The sequence below is a fragment of the Pteropus alecto genome, unplaced genomic scaffold, assembly GCF_000325575.1.
Source record: "Pteropus alecto unplaced genomic scaffold, ASM32557v1 scaffold75, whole genome shotgun sequence".
Lineage (NCBI taxonomy): Eukaryota > Metazoa > Chordata > Mammalia > Chiroptera > Pteropodidae > Pteropus > Pteropus alecto.
In genome coordinates, this window is record NW_006440638.1 from 24,872,386 (window position 1) to 24,884,995 (window position 12,610).

General features: G+C 55.2%; 1 protein-coding gene across 1 annotated transcript in view; it reads right to left on the reverse strand.

Moving 5' to 3' along the window:
• PRKCD (protein kinase C delta) overlaps window positions 1-12,604 on the reverse strand; it is a 29,646-nt gene extending 17,042 nt beyond the window's left edge. The window contains exons 1-2 of the mRNA XM_015593661.2: window positions 12,474-12,604; window positions 8,987-9,103 (exon numbers count right to left, since the gene is read on the reverse strand). The gene's annotated coding sequence lies outside the window, so the exon portion shown is untranslated. The remainder of the gene's footprint in view (window positions 1-8,986; window positions 9,104-12,473) is intronic.
• Between the last annotated feature and the right edge of the window lie 6 nt (window positions 12,605-12,610).

Sequence of the window (12,610 nt, forward strand, 5' to 3'; positions counted from 1 at the left end):
GGGAAAGAGAAGCACACACAACACATTCATGAAGACAGAAAACAAATAGGACAGGTACCCTGTGCTTGACCGGAGTCTATTCACCCAACCCGCTCTAGGCCAGTCCTAGGCCTGACCTTGAGGACCACCCCTTTCTATACAACGCAGGTCGTACAGACCCCTGAACTGCTGCCCTCCTTCTTGTCCCAGCCACTTGGACCAGCCTCTGGTTCTCAAACCCTGGAAAAGGCTAGGCCGTACTGGATTCCAGCTTCAGGGGGCGAGGGCCCACTGGCCCTGCTACCCACCATGCCCTAGACTAGCAGCCCAGAGGAAGGAAAGGTGGTGCCGGGCTAGGCCAGACCAGGCACGTCACCTCCTCAGGGCAATGGAAATCTGCTCCCAGCCCGTCTAGGGCAGTGGACAAGGCTGACCTCAAGCTGACCAGAGTAACTGTACCGGTCAGAGCTCCTGGGACACAGAAGACAAGTATGAATGTTGCACATCCATACGTGTGCACATGAGTGTGTTTCAGCAAGGAAGGCAAGGTGGAGGACATGGCCTAAGGGGTGACACAAACAGAAACAGGAATGTATTTTCTAATTTTTCTACAGCATGTAAGTTGATAACAATTTTGTTGAAGGTGAAAAATAAAGCCCAGCAAGTCAAAACATCTCCAAGAGATGGGCCTTCAGAGACTGACATGCCCATCTCTTCTTTGTACAGAGGCAGAAACCGAGGACAATGAGGTCCCCTCCACTCCAGCCCTTCCTTGGCATTTGACTCCGTCTTACAGGCCACAGGGTGATGCCTACTAGACAGAGGAGCAAAGTGGGGCCTAGAAAGAAAGACCTTGTTCAAGCTCTTAGAGTGTGTGTGAAGATGGAGGGAGGCTCCCTCAGAAAGTCTGCCAGGCAACCAAGAGGTGACAGACTGAGGTCCAGGAAAGCAAGAGTGAGTAGAGATCAGCTGAGGCCCCTGGTAGGTCTGGGTTCTGCTCCCTTAAACCGACACCTGAGGAGCAGAGGATGCCCCTTCCATGAAACTCTCTCCACATGCACCTGCCCAGCTTTGGGGCAGCCCCTGCTGCCCACCCATACAAAGCACCACCTGCTGCCAGTCAAGACTGGTGGGGGTGGTTTTGGACTAGGCCCTCCTTGAGATGGAGATCCTACCAAGGTCCACCCCACATAAGCCTTGAAGGATGAATGAAGGAGGGAGAAGGCACATGAGGCCCAGGCAGTGGGAGAGAAGAAGAGTAAGAGGCAGTGTGATCAGCAGGAGGGACCAAGGCTGTCCCTGGCAGAGCTGAAACAGGACAAGGGGGCCAGGTGTGGCAGAAGCTGCCAGGCTGGGCAGGTAGGCGAGTAGCAGCTTGGCTGGGAGGCTGGCCTCCCCAGGCAGCCTTCCTAGATGGAAACACGTTAAGGAGGCCACAGGGGTTTCACAACCCAGGAAACGGGCTCAGCAAGAAGAGCAGGGTGTGGAGGAGGGGAAGGGCTAGCAAGACCCTTCCAAGGCCCCTCACAAGGTTCTATGTCATAGCCCCCATTTATCCAGCCCTGTCTTGGGAGGAGGATCAGCTACGGTCTCAGGTCAAGGCCAAGTCCCAGAGCAGGAGATACTCCCCACACCTGCTCCTCCCCAGGACTAGCTCCTCATCCCCCACACCCCAGGCTCCTTCTGGGCCCCTCCCTCACCCTATACACATCAACCACTCTGCCTAGACGCTCCTCCTTTCCCCCAGGGACCCCTCCCATCTCTTACCGCTCCTGGCCCCTCCTCATTCATTCTCCCCACAGCTTGGAACCTCCTGGACTCCCACTGTCCTTGGAGAAAGCTCATGCCTCAGCCTGGCCCTGGCCTGTGCTCCACCTCAGATCTCACTTTGCCCCAGTTTCAGGCCTCCTCGTTTTTGCATATGCAGTTCCCTTAGCCAGAATGTCCTCCTGAATTCCTCTGTATCTTTCCAGACAGTTCTAAAGGTCAGACCTGGGGGATCTTTGCACACTCCCCAGAAAGCCAGCTGCTACCTGACCCCATGCCTCCTACAGATAACCTGTGCAGGTGTCTGGGATCCTGCTCCTGCTGAGGACTTGGGTCTGCTGTCTGGGTAGTGTCTCTGCCTCTGGCTCAGTATTCTCAGCCCTGGCTGCACACCTAACTGTTCAGGGGATTTTCAAAAATTCCACTGCCAGGCCCAACCTAGCCCACTGGAATCAGATGGGAATCAGAGGTGAGGCATGAGCAGCATGACTGAAACTTTTGCAATGTTAAAGGGATGACAATATCTTAAGAACCAATGAAAGACCTAGGCCCTCTTCTCAGGAAAACAAACACGTAGACAATGTGACATCTGCATATGATAGGGTGGGAACTACAGGTCCCAAAGGCCCAGCCCAGCCCCAGGTAACCCCCAGCCCTCCTCAGGCCCAGCCAGATAGCAGGCACTACAGTGACAAGACACATCAGGCCCATGGAACTCAGCTTGGTAGGAACAGTCACATAAATATATAATTACAGAGGAGGATATGATCACTGCTCAGGCAGCGAGCAGAAGGGAGTGAGAGGGGCTGGAGTAACATGGGGGCTGGAGGGTCTGCTGCCTGGGGGAGTCACGGAGAGCTTTGATCTGAGGGATGAGTTGAGGTGTCATGGGCCCACTAAGCCAGAGAGTCTGGAAGGGTTTGAGGAGCAGGACATGAGACCCTGGCTGCCATCAGCTCCCACCCACCCCTGACAGCAGGTGTGGTGGGTAGGACCTCCTTGGGGGCATAGCCCACACCATGCACAAGTCTTGAGTAACTCAGTTAGTCCCAGGATTGGAGAAGACCTTGGCTCAGCCAGAGGGAGGAACCCCTGGGTAACCCCAAGGGAGAAATAAAGGCCTCTTCATGGCAGGACTGAGGACAAGGGAGCCTCTGTGAGGAAACAGGGTGGGGGGTACATCAGGGCCTATCTTAGAATAACCACACACATGTGCACATATGGCACACCCACCAATCGAAACACACAGTTACACACGGGGAGCTGTGCTTGCTGTCACACACACACACACACACACACACACACACACACACACACAGCTGTAGTCATAGGCACATACTCATTCCTTCGACACTCAGTGACACTCTGAGAAACACACCCCCACACCCTGGCTCTCACATGGCAACAGACATCCAGGCCCACACATTAATACTCTCGTGCATTCACCAGCACAGAGATCCATGTACACACAGGGTGACGTATGTACACATGGGCACAAAAATAAAAACGCAAGCCTGGAAGGGCCCACACGTGCCTGACTGGAATCTGGCACCAGGAAAGTCCAAATGTCGCTTTTTCCACCACAGCCCCTGGGGCACAGTGGCTGGGGAAATGAGGGAGAGGGAAGGGCAGCTGGGTGTCAGGCAGGCTAGGCCTCCCAACCAGGGGAGGTGGGGAAAGTCCCTCCTGGCCCAGAGCAAAGTCCAAATTGTGTCAGGGAAGACTGGGCTGGTCAGGAAGGAGTGGGCGGGTCAGGCTCATCGCTGGGCAGGCCTCCTCTGCCCACCTGTCTGAGGGGAAGTCAGCGGAGGCTGAGGATGAGATTGGGGGTCACGGGTGGTAGTCACAGGCCTCATGCACAGAAGGGGAGGGCTCGCACCTACACAGGTAAGACGGCCATGCCAGGCACTACACACATGACCTCCACTGAGCTCCAGACTCACTAGGCAGAAACTCACAGAGAGATGAAGCAATTCACCCAAAGCCACAAAGCCAATGGGGCAGCCCCCAGCAAAGGCAGAGAGGGACCCTCTGGTTCTAGCCCCAGATCTGCCCTTCTGGCCTCCAGCTGGGCAAAGGCATGTGCATGTGGTTGGGGGTGGGAAAACTTCCCCACCAGCCCCCACAGAGATGGGCCCCAAGTTCACTCCTCAGCCCTTCTCTCTGTGCACCCACAGAAGCCTCCTACTAGAGTCCTCATCTTTGTGTTTGGCTACCTAAGGCTTTTGCCATCCATTCCTATAAGGGGAGAAGGCCCAGATGATCCCTCTCCACTTTAGGATCAGGAGAAAACTGGAGAGGCATGACTGTGGTACACCATCCCATGGCAGGCAGTGAACAGAGGAACTGGAGAGTGGGGGCCTGGGTGTGGGCTGGACAAGCTAGTTCAGATCTGGTCTTCTCCGGGTGCTCTGAGAGCTTGGCCAAGGTATTCTGGCGTCATCTGTAAAAGGGACTGATCTTGCCCTGCCTTGGAAGTTGTGCTGAATGCAGCTCCTGGCACTGAGGCAGCTGTCACTATCATCTTTATCACTACTGCCGTCCTCACATCTGGCCCTCTCCCCTCACATCCCAATGCCCAAGTCCAGCTATCCTTGGAAATTATAGGGGACTCCAAACTTCCTTGGATCGGTGGCTAAAGAGGTTCTCTCAAGCCACTCAGCCCTGCAGTGCCTGGCTCTGGTCTACTGCTCTGGGAAGAGACCAGGCTAGGCAAAGATAGCATGAGTTCACTGGTAGACCCCAGGCCAGCTGTTGTCCCTCCCATGGCCTCAGTTTCTCAGTCTTAACAATGTACACCTCTAAGTTTTTTCCATCCCTGATACTAGAAGACCCTGCAATCCTCCTCCTAACACCCCACACCTCCACCAGCCCCCAGCACTCACAGCCCACACCAAGAAGACATCTGATCCAGTCTTGGGCCTTGGCGACTGGCTGCTCCACTGCACCTGTTTACCCAACACAGCCACAGACATGATCCAAAGCTTCCGGGGCTGTTGTGAAAACAGTAGCTCAGCCACCACAATCCTGCCCTCCTGGGCACCTTGGCAGGGACCTTCGAGGGACAGTCATGCTGGGCCTGTACCCAGGGCCTCTCAAACTTCCCCAACAAAGGTCCCATGAACCCTCTCCTCCTCAGTCTGGGCTGTATGTGCTACCTCTCGACTCTCAAGTCCCCACTTTTAGCCCAGACCGTCCTGAACCCACCTATCTCCCTGACCTCGCCACTCTCTAGAGGTGCTCCAACATGTCTAAAACAGACCTACTGATGTTCTCCCACACAAGTGCCCCCCATCTCCTAGCAGCACCAGTGCTTGCCCAGTTGTTCAGGTGGACACCTGGGGGTCGTTTTCCTCCTCCCCCTTCCTCCCGACAGAGCAACACTATCATTCCCACCTCTGTGGTCTCTGCTTAAGTCCTCTTTTCTCTCCACCGGTTGCCCCCATCCTGGCGCCATCTTCCCCAGGAGGTGCAGCTACCTGCTCACTGCTCTCCGTCCTCTGCTCTGGCCCCTACAGTCCCTCTGCCGCAGACACTGTGTGGGTCTTTTAAGACAGTAAAGCAGATCTCATCACCCCTTGCCTAAGCCCCAGCGTTTCTTGTTTCCCTTCTGATAAGTTCAGATTCTTTTCCCTGACCAGCCCTCCCACCTCCAACTGGCCCACATTACCTCCCTGACCTCCTCAGCCACTGCCCTCCGTCATTCCTCTGTCCCAGCCACAATGACCCTTTTCAGTTCCCTGAACAGCCAAGTCCTACCCCACTTAGGAGCCTCTGTGCTTGCTGTTCTGTCTTCCATTCCCCCTTCCCCAAAATACATGCTGGTTCCTTCTCATCATTTAGGTCTCAGATGGACACTCCCTGATCTGCCCATTTCACAGATGAGGCAACTGAGGCTCAAAGCAGTCAGTTCCCTGCTCAAGAGTACACAGCCAGTAAATATCCAGTGAGAATTTGAACCCAGGTCTGTCTGATGCCTGCAGAGATCTTGCTCCTAAACCTTCAGGATGCACTCACTCACATCCTCAGCCCAGGCCCTGCCCATCTCCAGTCCTCCAGCCTCCTGGCCCCTGCCGACTACCCCATCATCATTATCACTCCAACACTCGAAGGCCCCAGCCTCTTAGCCCCAGACAGTGAAGGCCAAAACTCAGCCCAGCCCTCACTGGTCTGACCTTCTGCGTGTCCCTGGGACAGGCAGTTCCCTGCCATCAGCTGCCATTTGTCAAGGATGTGTGTGTAGGGGAGCATTTCTAGCTTCCCTCACTCCTCTAGCCTCCATGAGCCCGATGTCCACCCCCATCCCCAGTCAAAGGATGACTTCAGGGGTCTGAAGGCTGGCAGGAGGGCTCTACCCACCTCCTCACCACCAGCCTCAGCTTCTCCAAGCCCAGTGTCCTGCGGGGAGCCTGAGCAGGAAAGGAGGCTCGGGGGAGGCCTAGGAGGACACAGACTGCTGCAGACTGCCTTTCCCTTCTATTTGTCATGAGATCTATTTTTCTCTTTGTAAGGGAGTGAAGGGGAAAAGGGCAGGAGGGGGCTGGGCCACTGAGTGGGCACAGCTGCTCCACCCTAGAGCTCTTCTCTCGGAGGACATGGAACCTATTGAACTTATGAAATTTTCCCCACCCTGCAGCACTGCTTCTGGAGGCAGAATCGAGCTGGGGATGAGGGAGCCAGAGACCTGGTTTCTCAGCCAGGCTCTGCAGCCACCTGGCCTTGTGACATTGGGCCAGAGCCCAGGCCATCAGACATAATAACTCCATCATCAGTACTACTTGCTGTTTTTTGAACAGTTACCATGAACTAATTCTTTACATACATAACTACAGTTTCTACTCCTTAAACATTCACAATGTGCCAGGCATGGTGCTAGCTACTTTGCCAACATTATTTGTTCTTTCTGGCACAACTCCATAAGGGTGGATGCTATAATTGTCTCATTTGTCAGAGGGAGAAACAGAGGCATTGGTGTCAAAGCCACTTGCACAGGTTTCTTCATACAGCACCTTGGAGCAGCCTCATCCCAGAGATGCAGCCCAGCCGAGGCCACTCACACACAAGGGGGCCATGCCTGCTGGAGCTAAGGCTCTGCTCTAAGTCTCAGCTTACAGGCTTGGAGTAAGGGAAGAGCTGGGGTTTATGGGGACTGCAGGGGCTTCATGGCCTCAGTCCTCCATCCCTTTACCTGAGCCTCCATCAAAGCCTGGCCAGCCAAGGCAGTGGAAAGCCTGGCCAGTTGGCCTAATCCACTGGCCAGACACTGCTCCCCTTACAGGCAAGGGTGGGGTGGGGCAAGCCACAGACAGAGGGCTGGTCAGTTCCACTCTGAAACCACTTCCTGGGCAGCCCAGAGGAAGTGAGCCTCCGGAAACACCTCAGATAGACAGGCCTCTCCCCCGAGCCCAGGCCTTGGAAAGTGCACAGACTGCCCCAGAAGAAGTACACTTTCTGCCTTCCAGTCCTCAGAGCCCAGCAACTCCACTTCCACCGGGAATGGACAATGAGAGGGGACTGAAGAGCTGATAGGACCCCTATTGGCCTGTTAGCACCTTGGCCCTATGACCACAAGCAGCCCACTTCCTCCTCTGTGGCAACAGCCACAAACAGGTGCAGCACAGCTGACATGGCCCCTCCCCCACATCCATGTGCCCCCATCTCAATGCCAAGCCCTGGTCAGCCTGGGGGCCTGGGCCAGGTGGCAGGATAGCTGGTGAATGCCTGGGCAGAGCCCACCTCTAAGTGCAGCCCAGCCCCATGGACCATCTGTGGTCACAGCCACACCTCAAACCTCACCCTCAGTGCCAGACACAGGCTGGGCTATGACCCTGACCAAGGACATCCCCTTCCTGACCCAGAATGGGCACAGTGTGGTGTGTGTGGGCAGGCATCTGAATGAAAGGATGACTGAATGAGCATCTGTGCACGTTTGATCGTGTCTGTGGGTGAGTGCATGTGAACACCCGTGTCCGTGTGTACATGTGTGCGTGTACAGGCACTCGTAGGTCTGTGGCCATAGGTGCCAAGTGCAGCCTCAGTTTCTGTACCCCTTTGTAAGCATATATATGTATATGCCAGCTAGGCAGGTGATGTTTGAGAGTTGAAAGGAAGCTAGCTCCAAGGCTAATTAACTGAACTGCTTAAGGACTGAGGCTCAGTACTGGGAGGGAATGAGCCCCTGACCTCAGGTAGCAGAGGCCCCAGTCAGCTAAGGGCACTTCACCTCTTCCCCACCAGATCTGCAGGTAGGTTGAATAAACAGAAGACCTAGTGGAGACTCTGCTTCTGTTCAGCTTCACTCCCACCCCAGGAGTGAGGGCCCTGCCCTCCTGTACCCCTCCACCCCAGTTAGGCTCATTTGTCTATTCACTTCCAAGACTGCCTGATCAATCCCTCACTCCTAGCCCTCACCACCTGGAGAAAAGATCACCTTTGCCACCTGTCCCCACTGTTACTTCCTAGGTTCCAGGTACCCTCAGCATCCTCCCCCAATGCCCCCCATAATCCTGCTAACTGGGCTCTGGACATGCAATGAGTAACTCACTGGGCTCTCTTCATTGCAGTGGGAGCTGAAAGAGGTAAGGGTGGCCCCAGAGGAAGGAATTTTTAGCTTTATGAGGGGTCTCAGAGACTGCAGCCTTCCCCAACATTCCTCAGTGACAGCCCAGCTCACCCTGAATCTGGGGGCTGGTGAGAAGGATTTAGAGTCTCTCCTCTGTCCCCAGAGAGGCTGGGGAAATAAGGGAACAGGGGTGTGGAAAAGAGCTCAGTCATGCTAGGAGCTAGACTTCATTCCATTCCCAGCTTGGTGTCCAACCCATTGTAGCGCCCAGGGCAAACTTCGGTTTCCCTGTGTGATGATAAGGACAGGCTGCCTGAGGCAGAAATAAGGAACCAATGAAATGCTGATACATCCACCTCAGCCCTTGGCTCACACACCACCTTCTCTATAACTGACCAGCAAAGTGTCACTACTCCTCGCCCATAATCACTGTTGGGCACCAGGCCTCTATGCTCCAAAGCCAAAGGCTTTCCTAGGCCAGAAGCCAGTTCCAGGCCAGGAGCACTCATTTGCAGGGCAAACTGCTGCCCACTCTGGGCACCCAGGCCCCACACCCAGACCAAGGACTCTAGTATTCCGTCCCCTACCCCCAACCGAGTCCCAGGGTAGAAGGGGACGAGCCCAAAGAGGAAGTCCATGCTGTCCACTGTTCATCTGTCTAAGAGGACTTAGTCTTACCTGGGGCTTCTGGCTCCCCCTTGCCCTTAGTTCTGGCTCCTGCTGCCACCACCACCACACAACCACCACCAGGAGAAGTAGGTCTGCACCCCTCACCTGGGTCAGTTCTCAGCAGACCTGTAGGAACAAGAAAAAGTTGAGCTGGGAGGCATCACCAAACAGGCTCTCCTCATCATTCAGCCCCAGCGTGACCAACACAGGCCTGGTTCAGCCTCATCTGACTCTGATACTTGAGGCGTCTTTGAACTTGGCTTTCTCCTCTGTGAAATGGGGTATTGGGCCCAACTTTTCCAGGGCACTGGCTATATATCCACTCCATACTAGGGTTTGGAACACTGTCTCAGCCCTCAGAGCCTTTCCAGGCTACATACACAGCAAGAAGGCTGTTCCTAATCCTCCTTCTGCAAGAGGTTGCCCTGTGGGTTTGGGAAACCTATGGTACAGTCAAGTACCATTGCCTTGGGGCTAGGGCAATCCTTCTGAGATTCACTTTGTCTCATCCTTAGAATGGGAAGAATACATCTCCTCAGGTGGTTCCGAGGCTCCAATAATGTGGCATGCTGGCTCCTGTGCTAGACTCACATTAGGAGTGCCAAATGAATAGTGACACTTTTTTGTTCCTTGTTTTACACTTTCTAGTTGAGGTGATTCTCATATTACTGTTGTACCCATTACACAGCTGAAAACACTGAGGCCAAGAGAGATTTTGGAAGGAATGACAAAGGCAGCAGTGTACCCCTGGTGTCCTGGCTGAAAAGCCTGAGTACTTTTTCTGCATGCCTAGCCTCCACCAAAGATTCCCCTCCCCAGATGTGAGCCCTTCCTCCAGCTGAATACCCACATCACCATTCCCTGGAGGCGGAGGCATCCTTAGGCTTTATCTTTTTGTCCATATTTTATTTCTAATTTTAATTTAAACTCCAATTAGCTGTGCCAGCTAAACGGTGTCAGTGCCCTGCAGTCACAGCTCCAAATCACCTCCCACCACTCTCTCCCCCATCACTGCTGCTGAGACTGGGAGGGGGGTGTCATGTGGGATGAACAGGGCTGGATGCTGGTGGGGTTTCTGTCAGCCCTATTCCCTCTCACAGAGCAGTCTGGTCAAGAGGATGGGAGGGGGACAAAAGACAGATCTCTGGCAGGAAACTGGATTGGGGGACTATCTGGGCTTTTATTGGCCCAAACTCCCAGGAGAATGGGGACCATACAGTTACGGGGAGGTGAGGGATCACAAAATAAGACATAGCATGTACTGAGCTCTCACTGCGGGGCAGGGCTGTGCTAAATGATCTCTGACACAGGAGCTCTAGTCCTTACAACTTCTCCATTCTGCAGATAAGGAAACAGCCTTAGAGAGGCCTAGCTTTGGCCCCTTGCTCTTAACAGGCACAGTAATTTTTGAGCCCAAATCTTTTTTGGGTCCAGAGCCCAAGGTCTTGGTCACAATACCACAAACTCCAAGACTTGTCCTCTGGTGTCTTGGGGGAGTAGAGGAAGGTGAGAGATGGAGACCTCCATCTTCTCCCCAGGAGCCAGGGCTGGACTTGAGCATGCCGTGTGCACACCTAAACCCGCACAGCCTCCCACATGCTCACCCACACACTGGGGCTTTCACCTTCCCTCCCAGCAGTGTGAACCCTGGGTGCAGGCACCACACACCTTGTTTCATTCCCTCCTGCTCCTGATACCCACGCCCAAGCACTCTTGGTTCCATACAATCAGTACTGCCAGAGCACACATACTCACAGTTTCATACAGTCAGACTGTGAGTCTCCCACCAGTCATAGGCCCATACCACCAGTCTCACCCCTAGACACCAGATCCCTTACACCACCGTACAGCTAGGTACAGCTGTCCAAACACCTCCACATCACACTACATATCACACACACACACACACACACACACACACACACACACACACACACACACACACCACTGCTGCCCTCTGCCGGCCTGTCCGCCACACCCCAACTCAGTCCACATAAGGAACAAGGAAACCCAAGGGACCAGTCCCCTCCCGTGGTGACCAGGTCAGCCTGATGACAGTGGCAGAGGGAGAGGAAGAACAATATGTGAGTGCACATACATACACACTAATAAAGATACACTCACATATGAGCCTGGTAGGCTGGCATACTAACACCATGGGCTCCCACGATTAACACCTTGAATGTACTCATGGCCAGTGGGTCACCATGACACACCCAGTATACAACATAGGACTCTCTAGATACACATGGATGCACACACATGGGCACACAAAGATACACACACACTCCAACACATAGAGGGGAGCGTGATGATAAAGAACACACCAAGACATAGCATATACATAGTTGCAAAGGGCACGCAGAGCCTCAGAACACCCAGACAGACATACACACATACACACTCGCAAATCACACATGAGGAAAAAGAATCCCAGGGGCAAGTTCCAGACACAGTGACAAACAACACTCAAGCAGACATAGACACAACATACCTACACGCCCCGATACAAGCGACTCATCTCAAGGAGAGGATCCATGCATACAAGGCAGCGGCCAGTGAAGGAAGGGACAACCCTCCATTTACAGCAAATTCTTATAATCAGATTTAAGTGGGGGACTCAGTGGGGAAGTTAGGAAAGTCCGGCAGTTCTGACGGTGCCCTCCTCCTGCCTCTTCACGCCGGCTCTCCTCCACCGCCTCCCCTCACATGGCTGGGCCCCCATCGGCATGGCGTCTGGTTTGGGAGGGGCCTGGGGCAGAATGGTCCCTGAAGGGGGCCATCAGGGTAGGGGGCTCAGAGGAACATAAGGGAGGGGCAGAAAGGGGGCGGACACTGGAGCCACGCCCATTCCGGAGACAGATGGGGGGAGAGAGAGAGAGACAGAGAGACAGAGACAGAGAGACACAGACACCGAGACTGAAAGGAGATAGAGCGAGGAAGAGGCGCCGCGCGGGCCGGGCAGGGACCCAGGGGCGGGAGGCGAAGCCGGGCAGACGGCCTGGCCTGGGCCCCGCGGTAGAAAAGGAAAGGCGGCGGGGACAGGCTGGGGGCGGCGAGCGTGGGCCGGGGGCGCGGCTCAGGGAGGACAGGATCTAGGGATCGGCGAGGGGTGGGGCGATGGGGTACGCGGAGGGTGGACAGAGAGGGACTAGAGAGAGGTGGACGGGGAAACACAGAAGTGGGGACAGATGGACGGACAGAAGGCCCCAGAGATTCCAGAGGGACGGAAAGACGCTTGGAGGAGCTGGGGACACAGGCGGGTAGAGGGGCCGGGAGCAGACGGACAAGAGGCCAAGGCCCCTACGGCTGAACGGAGGGGCAGACAGACTGGGGGACCGAGACACCGGCAGGTCTTGGCGCACGGCGGGACCTTCGCTGGCGGCAGCTCAGTTTCTCAGTTTCGAAAACGGGAACCGGAGCGGGAAGGGGGGAAGGGAGGGGCAGCGTGCCCTTGGGGTAGCCCAGATCCCACGTCCGGGCCCGCCTCACTCACCTCCAGGCGCAGGGCCAGGAGCCAGGGGTCGCGGCGGCTGGGGTCCAGCTCCCGGCGCCGGTCCTAAGCGTGCGCGCAAAGAGGAGTCTGAGGCGGGGGCGACCAGGACTGGCCTGGCAGCCGGTGAAGTACGGTCC